The 22,300-nt window shown below is 37.4% G+C and overlaps 1 long non-coding RNA gene across 1 annotated transcript; it reads right to left on the bottom strand.

Moving 5' to 3' along the window:
• Positions 1 to 4,907: 4,907 nt before the first annotated feature.
• On the bottom strand, positions 4,908 to 5,316 carry LOC132115177 (uncharacterized). The gene is made up of 3 exons (XR_009425432.1): positions 5,257 to 5,316; positions 5,105 to 5,193; positions 4,908 to 4,988 (listed from the first exon to the last, which is right to left on the bottom strand). It is a non-coding gene; the product is annotated as an uncharacterized LOC132115177 (long non-coding RNA).
• Positions 5,317 to 22,300: the final 16,984 nt, after the last annotated feature.

Below are 22,300 nucleotides of genomic sequence, written 5' to 3'. Positions count from 1 at the left end.
GATTGAGAAAACTTTAACAGGCTTCGAGAGGTCTTGTTTTTTTTATATTATCTGACTAAAAACTATTCATACTTTGAACTATTATTATTACAGTATTTATTTAAAAACATAAGAGTGCCTTAAAAATAATTATCACAACACTGATTTATACTGATTTTCTCATGCTCCAAATTATACTTAGGCCAATCAATCAATCCTATCAAAATTAATAAAATTCAGAACAGGATTAGAATATAATTCTATTTTATCTATGATAAATCTAAGATATCTATTTATGTAAGATTTGTTTTCTATAACATCAACATTAGTGTTCACAACCCCAAAACCAAAATACCCTGTAAAATCATTAATAATAATAATAATAATAATAATATAACAACAACAATATCAATAATACAATCCAGTTTCTAATTCCAGAGTTGAGGTGCAAAGAATAAAATCATTCTTCATCTCATGATTTCCCACTCTTCTTTAGAAATCAAAAATATCCCGTAATAATTAATATCCTTTAACAGCCAGTTGACAGCCTTAAAAATACATGATGTAAAAAATTGCCTCAAATTTTTAGGAAAACTCCAAGCATGCTTTGCGGACCTTTTAAACGTAAAATATCTTTTCTGTTCTTTGTGTCTTTTTAAAACTGCGTCATGGCATTTGCTGCTGCATCAGTACAGAAGCATCCATATCGATACGTGTATCAGCAAGGAATGCGCCGCAGGGTTTTCCTTTGATATTTTGAGGACAGACCTATTTAAAGCCTTATTCCATGTGTGCCTTTTATACTTTGATCACCTGCCCCTGTAAAGGTCTTTGCACAGCAAAAGGTAACTTATTCCTTAATCCAAATTTTGCATTGACTTGTGATTTAACATCCTCCATTTTACAAGATTGTATTTACTTCATCCAAAAGTCTGTGAAATTAAATACACTTTTTTTTAATGATGTGATTGACAATGCACTGATGTAAACCTCCAATTCCATTTGCAAATTCTAAACAAACCAGTGGGAAAACAAACAAAACCATTACCACCATTAATAAGCATTATTAAAATAATAATACATTCCTGTGTTGTTTGATAATTTTATAAAACAAGGCACTTATTTCATGGCAGTAATCAATTACTTATCAACTTGTTCATATGTCTATGGCATCAGATTAATGCATTTGAAAAAAAAAACATCTAATAAAATCTTTTCATTCAATATAGACAACATTGCATACATTGCCCTGAGAATAGTTTGCAGATTTTCAACCAGCTCTTTTTCTCTAGTCATGTAGCACTGGTTTTCAAAAGACTTACCACTTTAGTTTAATGCAATGTTTATATATCATAATGCAGTTTTAGATTTAAAATTAAACTTCTAAGTTCATTAAGACTTTCCCTAACTAACTTCAGCGAGGGGAAGGGAAAATGGATGTGGTTATGCTATTTAGAGGGGCTTGACTAGGAGGCTTTTTAGTAATAGCACTTCATTTAATGGTCATGTCTCCACTCAGGATTCAGATATTGCTGGACCACAGTCTCCTCTGTTTTCACTAGGATGAAAAAGAACATGACAGTTAGCACTTGGTTTATGATTTATTTTAAATCCTAAAGAAGAAATAAAAACACAGAAGTTTTCCTTGAATAGTGCCAATATAAACAAAATGTTCCGGTTACTAACATAACCATAGTTCCCTGAGATAAGGGAACATGCGTTGCTTTCACACATTTATGAGGAAACTCCTGTTTACTCTGATACTACTGAAGCCTGATTTGTTCACATTCGTGTAGCTGCACGAACCAATGGCACTTCAACCTACAGAAAGGGGACGAGCCGGCCTCTATATAAGTCGGCTCTGAGCAATATTCATCAGAAGCTTTCGACTGAAGCGATAGATTATGATTACGTCATAGATCCACGTGTAGCCTTATAGCACTGCATCCTACACAACACTCATTCCCTTATCTCTGGGAAGCAAGGTTACGTTAGGAACCAGAACATTCCCTTTTGACAGGTCTCTGCAGGAGGTTATCTGAGGGTATGCACAAACTTTTTTGGTCAAAAATTGCATTTAAATGTTCAATTCACTATCTTGAGTATGTGACTAGTACACGTCTTTAAGACTTGAGGACCAAACGATCAGTGAGAGCAACACCGAGCAGAACGGAGGTGTCACACATTTTAAACCTTTTAAAAACATAATGAAAACAGAAAAATCAACAAAATAATAAAATGCATCCATCAAGAGCATGCCCAGAGCTGTTAAACAACAACAGATAACAAAACAATACTTATGAAGTGAATATTCATGATTAAAAATAAAAACTGTCGGTGCTAATGACCGCTTATTTATGACACAGTTTAATTTTCTCAAAGTTAGACTCTCAATAAGTCGCCTTATAATATAATAAAATAATAATTCCCTTCAGGTCTGGTTTTACGGAGGTGCTTAAAGGAACACTCCACCGTTTTTTGAAATAGGGCTTATTCACATTATTTCCTACATTTAGATAGGTGGGCAAATGCATTTTTGCGTCAGTGCATGCATTGTTTTAGTTTGACTGGGTCGGCGTTAGCTTAGCTTAGCACAATTAATGGAATCCTTTGTTGCCAGCTAGCATGGCCTGAGTAAAAGTGATCAAAAAAATTAAAAAAACCCACCTAATTACTTCTTGTGGCCTGCGTATTCACAACGAGTACAAATAGCGATCCAGATTAACACTAGGCGATTTCCTAGGCAGATATTGACTTGGGACTATATTATGGAGAAGCACAGGCAAAGCACTGCTGCTTAGGCGAAGCACTGCTACTTCGGCGCAGAGATATCATGCAACACATGAAATCCCACGACCTCCGTCAACATACCGGCGTGAATAGTAGCTGCCTGACTATTTTCCTTACAGTACACGAATGGCGATGAACATGGCTGATTTTGAGAGAGACGAAGAGGGTGACTTCTCAGACAGTCAAGAACCAGAACCATACCTATTTGAACCAGAGTTTACAGAAGACGAGCTGCGTGCTTTGGAAATAGAACGACAGGAGGAGGAGGTTGCGATCGCTCGTGATGAGAGCCAACATGAACTGGTGGTGTGAATGTGGGGGAATATGCCAATCTATGCCGACGGAAATAGAGTGTCTATGCTGTAGAGAGTGGGACATGTTTTTGCCATTGATGACCAGGCTCAACACGTCAGATCAAGATGAGCGTGCCCGAAGTTGTGTCACATCTACAGAGGATTTCACGGCGCTGATCCATTCTGCAGTACCCGATTTTTTTTCCGGTGTGACAAAGTGAATTGGAAAAAACGCCCCACGCCGAATGGACCAAATTTACAGCTGTCCACAGAGTAAGTGATTATTTTAATCATGACGCATGTATAGATCGACCCATATTATAGCTGTATTCACATAGAGTTGATGTTTTCACAGGCAATATAGGTTATATAGGAAGAGAAATAAAAGACAACTTACATGTGCACTTTGTTCTTCCTGTGTTTTCAAAGTAGTCCTCTGGTGCAAAATGTTCTTCGCAAACACGATACTGCTTTATTTTGTTGAGAGGCGTTGAACTACAGATCTCCAGAGCTGCTAGCCATTTATTTCTCAGTTCCACTTTAGGTGGAATTCTGTGAAACATTACATTCGTGTATGTCCTTTGCTTGTTCTCACAACCTTTTGCTATGCAGGTAATAACCATGTTTGCTGTAACTTCTCAAAATAAATCATCCAAAAGCGAAGACACTCGGTGCAGGTCACGCCGGTATGTTCTTCTTCTTCTGTTTTTTTTGACGCGTTGCACGCCGGTATGTTGACGGAATTCGTGGGATTTCATGTGTTGCGTGATATCTCTGCACCGAAGTAGCAGTGCTTCGCCTAAGCAGCAGTGCTTCGCCTGTGCTTCCCCATAATATAGTCCCAAGTCAATATCTGCCTAGGAAATCGCCTAGTGTTAATCTGGATCGCTATTTGTACTCGTTGTAAACACGCAGGCCACAAGAAGTAATTAGGTGGTTTTTTTTTGTTTTTTTTGATCACTTTTACTCAGGCCATGCTAGCTGGCAACAAAGGATTCCATTCATTGTGCTAAGCTAAGCTAACGCCGACCCAGTCAAACTAAAACAATGCATGCACTGACACAAAAATGCATTTGCCCACCTATTTAAATGTAGGAAATAATGTGAATAAGCCCTATTTCCAAAAGATGAAGCTGTAATACTAACATTGAATTACTTCATCCAGCGCTATTTGTTGCATGTGTTCTTAAGTATCTCAATACTGTTTGTTTTACTGACAGAGTAACGCTTCATATGATTCATAGGACTCAAAATAATAATTAATACATCATTAGCAGCATGGCTTGTTCACTCGTTACGGGGCACACATCATAACTGCTGTGCTGACATATCATGCAGCTACACGAACGTAAAAAAATTAGGCTTTGGAATCAGAGTAAACCGAAGTTAACCCATAAGTGTCAACGCAACGGGAGAGAACGTTCGAAAGGGAAAAGGTGTACACTTGTGAAGGTCGAAATACACTACCATTTAAGAGTTTGGGGTCAGTAAGATGTATTTGTATAACCTGTCAGTAAATGATTACTAATGAATGTGCGGTCGTCACTCTAGGCTCACACCAAACACACATGGGAAACAGGATGTGATGTCATGCTCTTGCGCCACTTTGATTAAATAATCAATTATAAATGAAGTATATTCAAAGTTTTTAAATATATTTCTCTATGCAAATTTGCAGATCAGCATTCATTACATTTGAACTTCAGTGAAAGACTTCCTTTAGCTTGTATTTCCTATACCGCATTAATGGAAGCAAATAAAGTACAAAGTCTAGTGTGACCGCACTTTAATTAATGCCATGCCTTACCTGTCGTCTCCTCATGGATGTTTAGAGCGAGCAGGCATTCAACAACCACCTCCGTTTCCTCCAAATTGGAAATATCATATCCAGTATAACCTCCCTTCTCAATGCAGTAATGAATAAACCTACAAACACATAGATCAACAAGGTAAAAAAAGAAAAGAAAAATCAACTCGCAATGTCAACTCGCACCAATCCTGGAATCATATAAAGTGTATTTTATGTATGTGTTAGTTTATACCTGCCCCAGTTTGCATCTGTCTGTAGAATGATGGGGTTTCCAACCATGATGAGCAGGGATTTTGCTCTCGTCACTGCCACATTGAATCTCTGGAGAAGAGAAAGCAAGAGGTAAAACAACTTTGTGGTGTATTGCCATGTGTTAGACACTACCTTCTCATTCTTCAGAAACCCAGTGCTGAATGTTTCATCCAAACATATATGTTTCTTGTCACATGAACAGTTGAAACAATGATCACTTTCCTCTCCTGGCCTTGAAATTCCTCCACGGAACCAACCTACACAACACAACAGTCATGTTTTTGCTCAAGTGTCCTGACAAGGATGAGAACTGATAACACAGTTTAGGAGTGTCCGCACGACTCGCTGACCTTCAGTTCCTCAATGCCCAAACAGGATTTAAGCTAAGTATACATCTTGATGGCCTTCCTGATTTTCTCAACCTACAAAAATAAAACAGATATGTAGAATAAAAAATAAAAAAAATCACCTTAAAAGAGAATGATAACTATGATCTGCACAAAAACTAAATTGAGCTTGTTTGTATAAAGGCCAGCAGTCTATGTGAAAGGCTTTGAAAAAAAAATGAAGAAAAAGTAATAAATATAGATTATGTTCTGGATTTTGTACTTTAAGAAATGTATACTTTTTTTCAGCAAAGACATATTAAATTGATCAAAAGTACATTTCTATTCATAAGAAAATCTTGAAAAAAGCCTCATATTCCACACAAAAAAGTATTATGCAGCATTAATTTTTTCGTTTGTGACTTGAGCAGCAAATCAGCATTTTAGAATAATTTCTGAAGAAGGACTGGAGTAATGAATGGTGAAAATTCAGCTTTTCCATCATTACATTTTAGAATATAGATTTTAAAACATAAAAGTTATTTTAAATTGGACTGTAATATTTTTCAGTATTATTGTGTTTACTGTAGTATGAGACTTATTTAAAACAAAAATAATATATCTTTCCAACCTCAAATTTTTAAATGGTTGTGTATCTCTGCAAACCAAATTTCTTGAGGATTTACTGGATACTAAAAGCATTGTGCGTGCACTATGCATCAGGTTTGCTGCCGCTGAGCTGTAAAAAAAGTATTTTCACCTGTTTCCTGTAGGGGGCGATAATGCCAATCTCTTTGGGGGAGATTTTTGCAATGCCCTTCTTGGCCTGTGTCAGGAGCAGCTTCTTCAGGTAGTCGATCATGATATCGATTTCAGAAGTGTTTAAAAAAGAGGGGCTGTTTGATTCTCTCTCATCCTTTCCAATCACTCCATGGAAAATCACAGGGAATCCCTGAAAATACAGCACAGACCAGCGCACACTGTGACATCTCCAGAAGGTATTCTAGAATTATCAGTGTAAACCAACAACATGATCAATAAGAGGTGTTTGTGTTGAACTTTCTAGACTTAAAGAGTAACATCAGCATTACAAAACACAAGTGGAAACTGCCTAATGAAAAAATCTGACATCCCTAAGCACCAAATGTAGCCAGTAACAGTTATCTCAATTTCTGGCCTTCACATTCCTTACACTAATGACTTGTGTGTTTGTGCGGGCATGCGTGACCGGATAACCCATGAGGAGGAGGTCGACTACATGTTAAAAAGTGAATGGGAACTGTAAGCTAAGCAGTTCTTCTGCGGTTTTTAAAATCACTTTTAAGACTTTTTAAGACCTGCACAAATAAAATAAACATTGCATGCCGTTACAGAACAAACTCATATAATCTTATTTTGAAATGTCAATGCTTTACTACTTGCAGCTCCTCATTCAAAAAGATGAGAGACAAAAAACACACTCTTACAACAATCTACGATATATAATATAAAAAAACCTAACATAAACATTGTCAGTTTATCAATGGTGCATGATAAGCAATAGTATTCACTGATTGCAAACTGCTCTGAAACCGCAAACCTGCATAATACACAACAGCGCCACAAATTTAATCACAGATTTTTGACTTTTAATAATCAAATAACTGTATCTTGCTTTCTGTCCCCAAAGTTAAGACTTTTGTTATACTGTTTAAGACTGTTATGGCCTTAAATTTGATCAAACCAAATTTAAGAACTTGTGTCCCAAAATTGGGTGATGTTGCAGAAAACTTTACATTTTAAGTTGAATTAATTATATTGCATTTCATCTTGGTAGTAAAATGTGAAGTGGTGCACATTTTATTGGTGCTGAGATGAGTATGTGTACTTTTTTTAAAACATTTGCAGCTGCTTTTAATCACTGAATTAGAATCATCGCAGTTACTAAATTGGCTCGTCTGTTATATGGACTACTGAACAGACAAATTTATTTTAAAGTGCAAAGTTTGGAAAATCAAACAATGCACTGGCTCCCTGTCAAACATCGTATAGATTTTAAAATATTGCTTATTACTTATAAAACCCTGAATGGTTTAGCACCTCAGTATTTGAATGAGCTCTTGTTACATTATAATCCTCTACGTCCGCTATGTTCTTAAAACTCTAATACCTAGAATATCAAAATCAACTGCGGGCGGCAGATCATTTTCCTATTTGGTGCCTAAACTCTGGAATAACCTACCTAACATTGTTCGGGAGGCAGACACACTGAGGGAGGGAGGTCATTAGGTACCGAACACACCAAAAGACCAAATAATATCAGCACATTCCCATTGATGTGTTGTTCTGGGTGTATATAGCAACTGTATAACATCATAACCTAACCACAATGCATTGACTTGATATTGCTGAACTGCTTTTTCTTCAGGTTTTTTTGTCTGGGATGTCTCATACACTTTTTGGCAGGTGCTCCCACATACAGTACTGGCGGGAGATGATCTCATCTGCACATGGCACCAACTCCCCTTCATAGAACAACTCATTAGGAATCTTCAGAATGGACGGATGAGACCTGGAGTGACAGAGGGAAAGAAAAATGGGAATTACAAAACAGCGATTAGAACACAGTGTTTATGACAGTGTCGCTAAAATGGATTCAGACATTTAAAATTTTTATATTAAACATCAAAGTAAGAATCATTTGTGTCAATTCGTAAATCTGATTTAGGATACATGAACAGGTATTCTGAACACTTATTTTGGATTGGGCCTATCCCAGTCTATTTTACTCAGACTGGGGCTTTCCCAAACTTTTCAGAATGTATCATGTCCTCTGCCTTTTTCTGCACAGCAAAAATCCAGACACACACCAGCTTCCTCTGGTTCCTATGTTCATTCTTGAGCAGGAGTCAAATTTTATGTTCAAGTTTATTTGATTACTTCTTTATAATGGGCTATGCCCTTATCTTTTCTACTCTTTCTAGCTCCTGGCTACAAGTCAAAACTACTAAATCAAAAAGTCAAATATCTCTAGCTGGTTAAAATAGTTTTGTTCAGCCTTGAGAACTTTATACTCCATCAAGTGTTCTTTTTTTTTTTTTTTTTTTTTCTCAGTTGGACCACATTTAGTGCTTATTATTCAAAGCAGCTAGTCAACAAGTTAGTCAGACAACTAGCCAGTTAGTAGATTGATCTGTATTCTGCCTGAATGAACCGAACAATATGGAAAGGATGGGTGGCGGGCTGGGTTTTTTCCTTGAACTCAAATGCCTGAGTGGCTGGATAAACTCCTATTTGTTCGGCTTTGAATCTTTTGAAAAAATGAGAGAGAAAGCAACAAGTTGGGTTCAAACCTGTGACACTCTTCTTAAAACCACAACCCAACAAGTCAAGGGCACATGCAAAAAAACATTTTCCTTTTATAAGACTAAAGTCAGAGATTAGCAAGATACCAAATGAAACCTGCAAACAACTACCAGTACAGTTTGGTTGCACTCACTTGGCTCCAGACGGAGTGGATTGTTGCGTGTGACTCTTCTGCTGTCTTCCAGAGTGAAATACTGAATCCAGTGAAGGGCAGTGTAGTATGTGAAATACACAGCCTCCTGACCCGTGTTCTCCACAAACAGCTTGAGTTCATGAATTTCTGCCTTCTCCACAAAGATCTGAATCACGCCATCCTCTATCTGCAGTTCTGAGGACACCCGCACGCCCCTTTATCAGCAATAAACACAGACCTGGGAAAGAAAAGAGCAACAACAGAGCTAGTTTTCATACTCAGATGTTTTAAAACATCAAATAGAAATCCAAAGAGCAATACTACATCGTAAATGACAGCAGGCTGTAATGTATGAAGGTTGTATCTCTTTGCATTATGTACATTTTCAGATGTTGGTTTGTACACAGCAGAGTCCAGCTCACTTTTCTGTTGTGTTTATTCTGCGCAAGAGGTCTTTCGACAGTTTTCTCCTTCCTCTAACTCCATCTTCTGGCCCTGGCACTGAAGGTGGGTCAGGAACCTGGGCACTGGTGGGTGTCCGTGAGCTACCATTACTCAGAGGGGAAGTGGCTTGGTTGTGCTGTCTGCGACCGGGTCTAAACCACAGATCGTGCTGAACTCTGACCTAAAAATGCAAAGGTTTTTGATCATTATCTGCATGTGAACATCACACTAACACATTAATTAGGGTATAACAGGACTCATCGGTCATTCAGATTTTCGCTTATTTATGGTAATTAATTAAAGCTGAAATAAAATATAAATATGTGACGAGTGGGGTGATTGGAAATGAGCGACACCTGCTCGACCCACTGGTCTCGAGTCCCACGGAGGAGATGGAGGGATATAAAACCGGAGCGACGACAGTGACAGACAAAAGAGGACCAGGCCTGGGTTTTAGTTTGTGTTTGGTTTTTATTTGTGCGCGAGGGTGCTATATTCCTTCAAACAAAAGCAAAAGCACCCTCAATTGCAGATCTAGTGTCTACTATCCAGGGCGTATTTGTGTTTGTGCTCTGGAAAGCGTCAGAAGTCACCTTTTAGAGTCGTGTTATTGAGAGCTGTACATTCACTCTCCCCACCTTCAATACCCGCCAGTATTGAGACTCGAACACACAACCTTTGGCTTACAAGTCAGACTTTCTAACCATTAGGACACGACTGTCCCCTAAAATTATGTCATGCTATCAAATTAAGGCTTTGTAATTGCCAAAAATATTGAACTTATTGTAGAAGTTACAAATAACAATATAGGTACATTATAGGTAGCTAAAAATAAAGGTTTTAAAATAAGCTGCGGCATCAAAGCACGCATGTTTAAATATCTAATGACAACAGCATGCAGTTGCATAACAACTGCTGCAGGTCAAGATTCAATTCAATTCAATTCAAGTTTATTTGTATAGCGCTTTTTACAATACAAATCGTTACAAAGCAACTTTACAGAAAATTATGTTTCTACAATATTTAGTAGTAGCTAGTAGTTTGTGCACGTTTGACAGGATTTTAGAAAAATAAAAATAATAATAATAATAATACAAGACGTAGTCAGCTAGATGATGAACTATCAATATTATTAATTAATAGTAATTATAGGATGCAGTCACACATGTAGCAATAATTGTTAGTTCTGTTTGTTGATTCAAGGTTAGCATCATCTGGGGTCCTCTGAGGGTCAGCATCATCTCTTCTCAGGTGTTCTGGATCCAGACTGGAGCTTGTGTAAATCCTAGAAACAAAATAGAGACATCATTAGCATAGCTGCTGATCCAACAAAGTAAAATTAGTTTAACCCAAGCTAAAGAATAAAAATGCAGATGCAACTACACTCACAATTTAAGAGATACATTATTCGAATGCTTGGCGAAAGAGATGCGTTTTTAATCTAGATTTAAACAGAGAGAGTGTGTCTGAACCCCGAACATTATCAGGAAGGCTATTCCAGAGTTTGGGAGCCAAATGTGAAAAAGCTCTACCTCCTTTAGTGGACTTTGCTATCCTAGGAACTACCAAAAGTCCAGCGTTTTGTGACCTTAGGGTGCGTGATGGGTTGTAGCGTGGTAGAAGGCTAGTTAGGTACGCAGGAGCTAAACCATTTAGGGCCTTATAGGTAAGTAATGATAATTTGTAACTGATACGGAACTTAATAGGTAGCCAGTGCAGAGACTGTAAAATAGGGGTAATATGATCATATTTTCTTGACCTGGTAAGGACTCTAGCTGCTGCATTTTGGACGACCTGTAGCTTGTTTATTGACGAAGCAGGACAACCACCTAGAAGTCCATTAAGAGTCAGTTTTAAATGCACAGTCTAAGTGTTTTATTTCCAAAAGACTTTGTATCAACAGCTAATCAAGAAAACACTGAATCAACTCTGATCCAAAGTTTCAGTTTGATAAAAATTTAAGTATACTCTTTAGACTTTAAATTCAGACATAGGTACGTTTTGCATTTTGAGAAAAAATAATATTCACATTTCTGTTACAAACTATTGACATAAATTTTATGGAATTTTGAGATCTATTTTATAAAAACCACCATTTGATACAAGCTTAGCATATACAGACACTAACTAAATATCTATATCTGTATCTAATAGAATTGCAGTGGTAATAAATTAAATGTTCTTACATTGGTGTTGAAGTAAACATGCCCTGATCTGGTGATGCGCGCTTTTCTGCAATTTCTTAATACAAAGAGGACTGAAGAGAAGTTTGGGTCTCTGACTCCATCCCTGTGAATAATTTATTTTAATGCCTGAAAATAAATAGATATATAACCTGGCAGAAAAAGTTTGTTTACATAACCTTCTGATGCACTTCCTGTCTTTTTAAATGAATTGTCTGTTTAAATGAATTTCAAAAATCGATAATCTCAGTGCATACCTGAAATATTATAAGCAATATAGCTTATATTTATTATTATTGTTATTATTATTACTATTATTCTTTTTTTTAAGAAGCTGTGTGATCATGTTAAATGTTTACCTGTCTCGAAACTCTTTATTGTAGATGTCTTTGAGAATTGTTCTATCAGTAATGGATCTCCTTTCGCTTTCTTCCAGAAACTCTATAAAGTCAAATCCAACTACACGCAAATCAGCCTTAGAGAGCTGATTCTCTTCTTGCTATGTTTCTAAACTCTGGTACCGTGAGCCCTATGGTGATGTACAGCTATCAGGTCAGTTATGGATCAGTTATCTACACTGGCTGAGCAATATGAAACAAGCGCAGCTGTTTCTCCGGAAGCGGTAAGAATGAAACTTAAGGTCTATTGAGGTTGAATTATTCTTTTACAATGAAAACCCATTAAATGCACTTAGTTTACATCTGATAATAAAGGAGAACCGGAAATGAACAAAGCGCTAGGGGTCCAGAAAATTAACGAAAGCACGATATTATATAAGAATACTCTACAATACTATAAGAAACTCTAGTCAGGTGCTCTCTGTTGGTCAAAGGGAGCTGCGCTCCAATAGAAACAGAGCGCATAGGGGACAATCCAACGCTTTCTATTGACTTTCTATTACGAGAATGTGCCTCCCTGTCATTCCTGGCTTGTAACAAGAAACAGCAATTCCTAAAAGCTGCTATGTGTGTGACAAGGTGTACAGTAAACAAGCTAAAAAAATTTTTTTTTAAATAAAATAAAAATAAAAACCCTACCTAGGCTACGTTTTGGACACAAATAGGCTAGTTGTAGATGCTGGCTATTTCACGTTGGGCCGTTCAGTTGGATGATCATTTCTCAAAAGAAGGTTAGGAAAAGGGGCACTGGCATAGGCTACAGTAGACCAATACAATTTAGTTAGTTAATATATCTTGTCCTCTCAGATTCACATAGGGTGGTGAAATAATCTTTTTAGCTTGTTTACTACACACATTGTCAAATTGCAGCTTTTAGGCATTGCTTTGATTTTTGTTATAATTTGTTATATAATTTCTATAAAGTTACTAGTATTCGGCTGTAGTATTAATATAATAACCCATGAGATCCTCTCTTAGAGAGAGAAAGAGAGAGAGAGAGAGAAAGAGAGAACTTTTATTAGGCTACTGATATTGTACTGATGTGTACTGATAGTTTTTTTTGTTTGTTTGTTTTTGGAAGTACATTTGTTTCTAATATATATATGTATATAAACTTTTAAGAAAAAATAAGTGCACCATTAACTGCAAAATTATAATTTAATTTGCCTTAAACTTGGCATGAAGGGATGTATTGCTCCTATCAAACACTAGATGTCAGCCTTAAACTTGTTTTTCATTAATGGCCAAAAGTCTCTTGTAAATAAAATTAAATTTACCATTAAATCCACTTGATTGGACATTTGAATATTCATATTATATAGTCAAATCTACATTTAGCAGGTCTAATAATGTTAACATTCTGACCAAATAAAATTAGTAAGTATCTATACCTACTGTAGCTTTTTTTTTATTCTCTAACCCTTACACAAACGCTCTGTCTCTTACTGTGATAAAGGTGATATGGGTGGATAGAAGTTAAGAGTGTGTCTGTCTGTGGTAAAGAGGCTGCTTGAGTTTCTTATCAGTTCCTGCTTTTTCCTCTTATGACCCAGACAGACTGGAGAGCCCCTCTTCAGCTGCCTGCCCTCCCCAGGATGAGTGCACCCTGCCGGGCCAACTCTCCATCATTAGACCCTTATCTCCACCTGTGGAGGAATTCTCCAGCCATATAAGCAGTTCTCTTACTACTGTGTGCACGACAGATGAGGCCAAGTGTTGGCCATGCTGTAGCCAGCATGTGTGTGTGTGTGTGTGTTGGATGGATGGATGAAGTCTAAATTTGTGGTTGTAAGTAGTTAATGAAGGGTGTATGTCTGTCTTTGGTCTCGTTCTCTGACAAGATGTTAAAACTTCTCATCTCTTTTGGGCTTTGATGCTTTATAGACTGTTTGGACTGGTAATCTCTGTTTACAAGCTTTACCTTTATTTACAGCGCTGTTTACGAGCTATTCTTCCTCTTAGTATTGGGAAAGAGAACAGGAAGGAGGAGGGATAGTGGGAGATGAGAGGAAAGGAAAGAGTGTTTGTTAAGGAATGCAAAGTGGTAATGGACAGGTTATGGTGTCTATATGTGTGTGAGTGAATGTGTATTGTAGATTGTAAAACTAGGAAAGTCATGAGAGGGTTAAGAGCCATGTTGTACTTCCCCAAAAGTCATGATCAAAGGAGTGTCTGCCTGGTCCCTCTTATGTCTTACTCTCTATGGCTGGAGCTGATCCATCACTGTGACATGAGCTGATTTTATTCTCAGTGATTTAAACTGATCTCTCTCCTTGAAAGTGTCCCTTTTCAGTATGTGAGTGGATCCTATGGAAGCATATGGGTAGCAATATTCAATTCTGAATGTAATATGCAAAAGGACAATGCAATATGTAAAATGGCAATGCATTTCTGTATTTACATTTTCCAATACATTTGTGCAATGTTTGGTGCAAAATTAAAATTAAAATTAAATTACATCATTTTCATTTGCCATTTTATACACTAGTTTTAATTTGTAAAATGAATACTAATTGTAACGCTTTATAAGTTGCAAAATGAAAATGAAAATGTATTACAGAAATGATTAGATATGTATAACATGTTCAAGCAAAAACTGTGGCAAAATTATCATTCAAATTCAATTTTTCTTAATTGCATTAACACTCACAGTCAAGACACTTACGATTGCATTTTCATTCAATGTCCCGCAATGAATGTAGCAAAATTAAATGTGCACATTGAAAATGCATTCCGAGCCGATCCCCTCCCGCCATGTCAATCACTGCGTGAACAAGGCGGGGCTTGCAGAAGGTCAAGAGACTCAAGAATCAAAAGGATTCAAGTGAGAGAACATGGTCAAGACAGTTGGTCCGTGTACGTTTTGATCATTTCGGTTTATGGCTTCAATATTTCATTCGCACTTGTGGGCGGAGCTGAAACGCTGCTTTCATCTGATTGGTCGAATCGCTCCACCTTCAGCACAGTCTTTTCATTCTTTCAGACATAATAAGAGTCAGTGCGAGTACAGCACTGTGATGTCTGAAACCACCGCTCACTGTTAATTAGCATAATATTTGAATCAGATGTGTAGCTGGGCACATAATTTGTGCTGCTGCGACTTGCAAGACCCCGTTAAATTATTTCTAGGTTATAGTATTGTATAAATATTGTCCCACTGATAAATACAGTGCAAATAGTTCTGTCTCCTTGGACAGGGGCGCTGCACAAGATCCCGGACCCTACATAGGCAGTCCCAACCCCCCCCCCTGAAAATATATATTCCAGACTTTTCAAGGGCCCGCTCTTCCTTTGGGGCCCCTGGTTTTACCCCCAGTCCGACGCCCCTGTCCTTGGATAACAGTGAAGTGGAAATAAATATAGTTAAATTTAAGAAGGAAGATTCTGAAGATCTGAGCTGAATTTTGTGAAACATTAAAGTTCTAGTCTGTGTCAATTAGTCTCATAATAAATAATAATAATAATAATGTTATACGTATTTTTCGGACTATAAGTCGCACCTAAGTATAAGTTGCATCAGTCCAAAAATACATCATGACGAGGAAAAAAACATATATATAAGAGCCCTCTAGCAACTGTAGACGGTAATGTTTTCTCTTGGTTCATTTCTCTTGGTTCATGTCAAATTAATTTTGATAAATAAGTCGCACCCGACTGTAAGTCGCAGGACCAACCAAACTATGAAAAGAAGTGCGACTTATAGTCCGGAAAATACAGTAAATATAGGTTGTCTTTCTCAAGTCAAACAAAGAAGACTAAAAAGAGAAAAATCATTCAATTTAGTATGTAATAAAACTAATATTACTTATTTTTTTCAGAAATGTAACTATATTCATTTTCACAATTATTTATTAATGTCACACACACATACCTAGTGCCTTATGACTTAAAAGATGAGAGTGGTAAATGTTACAGACATGGAACTGTTCAGTCTATTATTGATTTTTATTTCCACTTCACTTTTATCCAAAGAGACAGAACTATTTGCACTGTATTTATCAGTGGGACAATATTCATACAATACTACAACCTAGAAATAATTTGCAGGTGGCAGCAGCACAAATTATGTGCCCAGCTACATCTGATTCAAATATTATGCTAATTAACAGTGAGCGGGGGTTATTCTGTCTGAAATAATGAAAAGACCGAGCTGAAGGTGGAGCGATTCGACCAATCAGATGAAAGCAGCATTTCAGCTCTGCCCACAAGTGCGAATGAAATATAGAAGCCATAAACCGAAAGGATCAAAACGTACATGGACCAACTGTCTTGTCCATGTTCTCTCACTTGAATCCTTTTGATTCTTGAGTCTATTGATCTTCTGCAAGCCCCGCCTTGTTCACGCAGTGATTGACATGGCGGGAGGGGATCGGCTCGGAATGCATTTTCAATGTGCACATTGAATTTTGCTACATTCATTGCGGGACATTGAATGAAAATGCAATCGTAAGTGTCTTGACTGTGAGTGTTAATGCAATTAAGAAAAATAGATTTTGAATGATAATTTTGCCACAGTTTTTGCTTGAACAATATCTTATACATATCTAATCATTTCTGTAATACATTTTCATTTTAATTTTGCAACTTATATTGGTTTGAGCTCTTTGTCAGTGATAGTGTCATGAGCTCATTTCTTTCTTTGTGACATTGATGATCTGAGCTGGTCCCTCTCATTGAGTTTGTCCTATTTCAGTGACAGTCATTTGAGCTGATCACCTTTTCAATAAAGTGATTTGAGCTGATCTCTCTTCCAGTGACAGTGACTAGAGGTGATGCATTTTGTGGCCCTGTCCTGAGCTGGTCCCACTCATTGAGTTTGTCCCTTTTTCAGTGGCTGATTTGAGCAGGTCTCTCACTTTGAGCTGATCCCCTTTTCAGTGGGTTGATTTGAGTTCATCTCTGTCAGAAGGGATTTGTGCTCTAATGAACTTTTCTGTTCACCCTAAGCTATTTTTGGTGAATGTGTGAGACTTCTGATTTATTAGCCACAATATGTTGTTAACTAAAAGAATAATAAAGTGCAGTAAATGGTAAAACTATATGCACTGAAAACCAATGTGTTTATGATTATGGTAATTAATTAATATGCTGGTTTGCAATATTAAGTAGCATGACTGAATGTTTTTGTACACCTAAAATATATGCAAGCATCTGTCAATGTTAGTTTTTTACTTTCAAGTTACACATGGCCATGGCTGCAAATATTTAAAAAAATAAGGTGGATATAAGAGTGACTTATAAGTGATCCTTTTCAGTGATAGTGATTTTAGCTAATCCTTCTCCTTGAAATGATCAGATTTTCAAGACAGTGATTTGAACTGATCTCTCTATCATTGACAGTGATTTGAGCTGATATTTCTCATTGAGCTGATCTGTCTGTCAGTAACAGTTATTTAAGCACATCCCACTCTTTGAACTGATCCCCCCAGTACAGTGATTTGCACTGATCTGTGTCAGTGACAGTGATTTGAGCTTATTACTCTATCTGAACTAATCCTTTTCTATGTGACTGTGACTTGAGCTGATCCCGGTCAGTGTCAGTGACAGTATTTTAAGCTGAATTCTCTATTTTAACAAACCTTTCTCTTTATGACGGTAACTTTAGCTCATCCCTCTCACTGAGCTGATTTCTCATTCAGTGACAGTGATTTGAGATGATCTCTCTCTGTGACAGTTATCATAGTTCAGACTCTCTGACAGTAACTGATCCCTCTTCTGTCTGAATCAACTCTCTCTCTCGTCTCTTTTCTGCTAATAGATGGTCAATGTCTGTGTGAACAGAGCAGTGGGATCCAGAGCAGAAAAAATGTTTACAACACTGTGATCTATCGACCATTAACAACAGGGTTAAAGCAGCCAACCCACATATCTCAGCATGACTCTGCACACCATGAATATCACTGCATGATGGATTCGCTGCATGATGTAAATTAAAGTGCTTTGTGCATATGTGTGTTTTAGCACATATATGTGTACTGGCATGGCTGGTTTGCTTCTAGATTACAGAAATGTTATTACATAAGACCGAACTCTTTTTGGAGGAATTTCTTGACTGTCTGTCTGTGTGCATTTGTGTGTGTGTGGGTGGAGTGAGATGGATTAGATTAATACATGTGATATTAGCATAGCTATCAGGGCTCATTCTGACAGAAGCTTTTGTATTCATTGAGGCTCAAAACTTATAAGAAGAGCATCTAAAATAGTGCTGATTGTGCTGAAGAACTAGACATTTTTATTTGACAAAAACATGCCCCTGCACAGATAGTGAATGATTCATATTTTTTGTAGGTTTCCAAGAAAAGTAAAACTGTAATACCTGTTTGAATGTTTATTTTCTCATTTAGCATATAGATGGTCTCAAGGCAAACAAACCTGCACTAAAGAGCACAATATTTCATCTGATTTCTATATGGTGATTCAGTGCAGGTTGCCACAAAGCTTCATGGCATGCAATTCACAATACAGTTTATATTAATGAATATATTCTTTATCTAGCAAAATAATATACTGTCAGTGCAAAGCTGTCAGATAATAATCAGAAACCGCCACCCAAAGAATTCAGCAAGCGTTTTAATGCAAAATCCAGCATGGTTGAGCCGATGTATGACTGCAGGATACAGGCTCTGAGAAAAAAAGAAAAAGATCAAAGAGTTCAAAGGAACTGGTATTAGTCTTGATTTTGTATTAGTGATTTGAAATGGCCCTCAGAGGGAAGAGATCCTTATCGCAGAGCGGGTCTATACTTCACATCAGCACATGTAGGCCATGTGAAGATCAAAACCAACATGATGTTAGAAAAAGTCAAACAAATCTAAAGCAAAATACAGAAATGCCTAAACATTTGGGTCTGCATTTTACTTTTAGGAAATTTAACTTTGAGCTGGTTTAAGCTGGTCATGAGCTGGTCTTACGCAACTACTGTAGCTCCTGCTCAGGACCAGCTTAAACCAGTTCAAACCAGCAGGCATGCTTCAAAACATACCTAACCAGCATATAATGGCTCTTTTAACAGGGGTATCAATTATCTTTGCAAAGATGCCAAGATGGTCAAACAGTTATTTTATCATATATGAAATACATTACATTTATGACCTGTTGAGTGTCTTCTTGCTTCTGGAGTAAATAACTACAAGTGACAACATAATATTTTGAAATAGCATCACAGTTACCATAGTGGTTCAGCTGGTGTAAGTTTTATGAAAAAAACAAACAAAAAAAAACAAAAGGAAACCTGTTACTACTTGATTTTATGTTGCGGTGCGCATGCAGATATACAGCTGATTAAACTACAACACTGTCCTCATTGGAAAGTGAGCTGTTTTAGTTGTTTTCAAATTTGTTAGGTCAGTTCATGTAAATTAACAGATTTGGTGACTGATTGATGTGCTGCACAGCATTTTTTTTTTTTTCTTAACTGTCCATCACTTTCTGTTTTTGGTGCACTGGGTAGGTTAAGCCAAAGACTGCCTGAAGATTGATAACTGAATTATCTTAGGACTGATGTGTTACACTCCTAAATGCAAAGACATGCCGCTGTTATCAATGCAAGGTTACAGGGTCAGACAGCACCTGAGAAAGGCACACACACACACACACACATTTGTACATAAACACTCACTGATAGCATGGACAGGTGTGAAAAGTGAGATTTGGCAGGTGAAAAGAAACAAATGTCAAGTAGCAGGAATCAGAGCAGCTGGAGAAGAATGATTTACACTCATCAGTGGTGTGTGTGCGTGTGTGTGTGTGTGTGTGTGTGTGTGTGTGTGTGTGTGTCAAGCATCATTGTTTGTGTTCATGCTTAACTGTGTTTCTGTCTACCTATCTGTCTGTGTGTCTGTCTTCTAGTCTGTCTGTTTTCTGCATAAGCTGTACTTGGAAGCTGATTTTTCCATCAGACTTTTTATCTAACATCTATCTTAAACAACAGTGTCATGAAAACTGGTTTGCCAGTCATGTTGGTCGATCAGCTTCACTATCTAACTTTTTCTGGAAAAAACATGGCTATGCCAGTCCACAAACTAGACCAGCACAAATAAACATAAATGAAAATAATTTTATCCCTGCTGGTCTATCTGAACATAAATATACCTATAAACATAGCATTGTGCTGTGCATGCTGTGTAACGTTGTGCCGGGTTGCATGTATCTCTCTGTCTGCCCTCAGGTTGCTTGTCTGTGGGTGTGATGAGGTGTAACGCATCCAGTTGTTTACAAACAGACGTGCGACTTGACAGGGTGACGCTCTCATTGTTTGTGTTTGGCGGACACTGACCCAGGGGAAGAGGAGTCGGTGTAGAGCGGGGAGTGTTTGAAAAGATACAGATAAGTGGACAGCAACATTCCGTATGCTGATCGGAGGCGTCCGAGAGGCAGAACACTCTCACAGGATCGAATCCAGCCTCTGTTTTGACTCCGATCTGGACCACAGGATAGTTTCAGTTCGAGCTTATGTCTTAGATGCCGACTGATGTGCTGCAAAACATTCCCTCAATATCCAGATCAGCTGAGCAATATCTCAAATGACACCCTTTCATTCAAACAGTATGTGAGAGAAATGCAGATAGTATATTCATATATTTATTAGTATAAGTATGTAAGTGATTATATAGTATAGAATTTGTGGAAGAACCCCCCCCCCCCCCAAATGAATGACTTCGTATGTCATATTTGCATATTTGCAGCTATATACCAGTTCAAAAAATAGGTTCTGTGTATTTTAATGTTTTTGAAAGAAGTCTCTTTTGCTCATAAATGTCTTTACTGTCACTTTTGATCAATTACGTTTCCATGCTTTATAAAGTATTCATTTCTTTAATAAATAAATAAATAATGATATCTTTCTGACCCCAAACTTTTGAATGTTAGTGTATATCACAGTGAGGCATATATGCAGTATATGTATACAGTATATCACAGTTCTTAGTCTAAATCAATCAGTGACACTTTCGCACTATTGCAACTTTATTTGTGAACTGTTTGTGAGTATTTGTTATAATTGCAATTTTATATCTCGCAATGTGAGAGAATCCTGCCCAAACTCACCACTGGTTGAACCAGTGTTGCTGTGTCTGGCATGTTGAGATGCTCAAACAAACAGAGCAGTGTTTTGGTAGCGCCAAGGTGTTTACAGTTTTTGGATAAATCAGCCTACAAACAGCTTACTTTTACTTGTCTCTGTATATCAAGCTGGGACAGGAGAAAGTGAGTGTGCATAGACATGAGGAACACACAGAAAGCAAAAGGAGTCTGATATTACAAACTGTCAAATCACAGAAAGAGAGAAATAAGACAAAGAGGGTACGTACAGAGGGACCACCGAAGGTTCTATTAAAAGCACATGGTGGGTGGGGGGCAGACTATGTTCTGTTTTAGGGGCAGTGGAACAGCACAGCCAGGCCTGTGAGATCTGCGTAATCTACAACAGACCAGACCGCCTTAACCTCCGCCTTCCCCCTTCTCTCTTTCATCTCCTTCCCTGTTCTCAGTCTAATCTCTCCTTATGCACTGGTCATTTTAAACCATTTTTTCTCATAATTTGTTAATGGTAATGATTCATTATCTCTCATCCTGTCAAACATCTGATGTTAACTCAACTCTGAGGAGAAGATTGCCGTGGTGGAGCGATCTGGTCAGTGGCCTCTCTTTCGATCGCTCTCACTCTTGTTCTCTCTCAGGTGAAATATGGCTGGAGTTGGGTAAAAGTTTTTTTGGCCATCTCAGCGGCTGTCTCCATTTGAAATGAAGATGGGTTTCACGCTGCTTGCAAAATCATAACTCAAGCAGGCAGGAGGAGAAGCCAGAAACGAGGCCCAGAGATTCGAGATGCTCAGTCTTCACTGCAGATACAAAAAAACAGCACAGGAGTCCATATCAGGTCAGAGGGTTCATGTCCCTAGAACACCCTGCTCTCACTCATAATGCAAAATAACTATTACTGTGCCCTTTTCACCTAAACATTTTTGTAGTGCAGGATCTCTATCTATCTATCTATCTATCTATCTATCTATCTATCTATCTATCTATCTATCTATCTATCTATCTTATCTATATATTTATTATTTTATCTGTCATTCTATATGTCTATTTTTTAGCTGTTATTCTATATTGTTTTAGCAATCATTCTATATATCTATTGTTCAATCTGTTGTTCTACAGTAGCGGTCATTCTTTTGTTTTATCAATTCATCCTTTTATCGGTTCATCACTTTATCATTTTATCTATCAGTCTATCTTATCTTCTGTTGTTCTGCCTATCAATCTATCATTCTGTCATTCTATCATTCTGTTTGTCTTGGTGTTGATCTCTGGTCTGAATGTTCTTCCAACTCATGTGTAGCACACGGA

The sequence above is a fragment of the Carassius carassius genome, chromosome 34 (assembly GCF_963082965.1).
Source record: "Carassius carassius chromosome 34, fCarCar2.1, whole genome shotgun sequence".
NCBI lineage: Eukaryota > Metazoa > Chordata > Actinopteri > Cypriniformes > Cyprinidae > Carassius > Carassius carassius.
Note: the sequence above shows the minus strand (reverse complement) of the source record. Positions and strands in the feature narration are given on the sequence as shown.